Source organism: Eutrigla gurnardus (genome assembly GCF_963514095.1).
Source record: "Eutrigla gurnardus genome assembly, chromosome: 20".
NCBI lineage: Eukaryota > Metazoa > Chordata > Actinopteri > Perciformes > Triglidae > Eutrigla > Eutrigla gurnardus.
Genome location: NC_139931.1, coordinates 312863 through 314741, shown reverse-complemented (window position 1 = coordinate 314741; position 1879 = coordinate 312863).

The following is a 1879-nucleotide window of genomic DNA, read 5'->3' as shown; positions in this document are numbered from 1 at the left end:
GCTTGGCGTTGTTAAAACCTCACCTTCTTCCTGTTGTTGAAAGTTTCACAAGGAGGATGCTGCCGGTAGATACAATTAGTTTGATTGCTTAGCAACTGAACATCTTTTTTTTGGAGCGGTGGGAACAGAGAGGGTGAAGCTCAGGTGGAGCATCGAGGTTACACGCTGTTTTTCTGAAGGATGTTTTCCCCCCAAAAAAACTTCCATGCAAAGTAGCGTGCGGCGTATCTTTCACGTGTCAATCAGCAGAGTGAGCACGCCACGCTGTGTTTCAGGTTAACTGACAATAAGATTATATCAACACACACACACGTGCAGACTCATTTGCTGCTCGACAGGGTTCAGAATGTAAGCTCGGTGCTGCACTGCAGGGCTGCTGTGCATCCAATCGTGGCCTACTTTCAGGTATCTGGAGGATTTTCATCCCGCTTCATCTGGGCGTTTCACGGCCCTCACCCTGTTTCAACTCATCTCCAGCAACACAACGCTGCAATGGAAAGGAAAAAGGCAACTATTGCTCAGCAGTGCTGGATGTTTTTAGAGTCGGGATTCGTCTGGCGCATCCTGGAGGCCTTCAGGTTCCTGCAGCTGCAGCCGGGAGATGCATCGGTAATGTAATAGTTCAGCTGCAGGCTCCTAATGATGGTCACTGTGGTGTTTGGTCACTGTGCTCTTACCCCCTCTGCTGGACAGACAAGAGACCAGGAGGGGGTCCAGGCGGTCTGTGGTGGACCAGGACCGCTGAAGTACCCCCCATGTGTGCAGAGGAGGAGGATGCATTTATTCCTCAAACTATCTGAACTTTTTTTTTTAGCTCCAAGTTCCTCATATCGTGCTCTGACAGCTGGATTCAGGGTGTGTGTGTGTGTGTGTGTGTGTGTGTGTGTGTGTGTGTGTGTGTGTGTGTGTGTGTGTGTGTGTGTGTGTGTGTGTGTGTGTGTGTGTGTGTGTGTGTGTGTCAGGGAGGGCCCAGGGTCACCTGGGACGCCCCGTCTGGTGCCAGCACATCGGTGAGCTTTAATTTGCTGTGCGAGGCGACTCTCCCTGCAGAGACGGCGGCGTGTTTGTTTTGCGGGTGTGTAAATTAGCGGTAATTCGTTTGCTCAGTAATGACGTGGGAGAGCTAATTAGGGCAGTGTTGATGGGTGCATTAATTAGTCTCTAGTGTGTGATGCTAATGAGACCCTGATTCGGAGTGTGTGTGTGTGTTTGCATGTGCGTGAGTGTATCTGTACAGGCCCACCGCTACAAGGTCACGCCACCAGGAGTGGAGGCACGTGATTGGATGGAGATGGATGGGGCTCCTCCTCCATCCTCCGGACCTCCTCGGAACCTCCTTCATCCTCCGGTTTGGGACCCGGAAATTGAAAGTCATCCCACGTCTGGAGGAGCGAGGGGGATCTGCGGGCGAGGAAGCACCGGTGGGTCTTTTTACGTAAGTGTTTGTAGGGAAATGAGAAAGGCCCTTTCTGTAAGTCACCGTGTGTGTGTGTGTGTGTGTGTGTGTGTGTGTGTGTGTGTGTGTGTGTGTGTGTGTGTGTGTGTGTGTGTGTGTGTGTGTGTGTGTGTGTGTGTGTGTGTGTGTGGGTGTGTGTGTGTGTGTGGGTGTGTGTGTGTGTGTGTGTGTGTGCATGAAGGACGAAGCGGGTCGATATCTATATCTGTGTATAAGAAGCCCTTTAATCCTGGAGGCTGCGTCATGTCGGCCGTGCCTGGCTGGATAGTGATCCCTCCACTCAGCCGTCACCGAGGCCGACACACACACACATCACACACACACACACACACACACACACACACACACACCGCTTCACACTGCAGCAGAGACAATCATAAATCCCCCGTCCCGGACACACAACAGACAACACGGGAGGCGTAA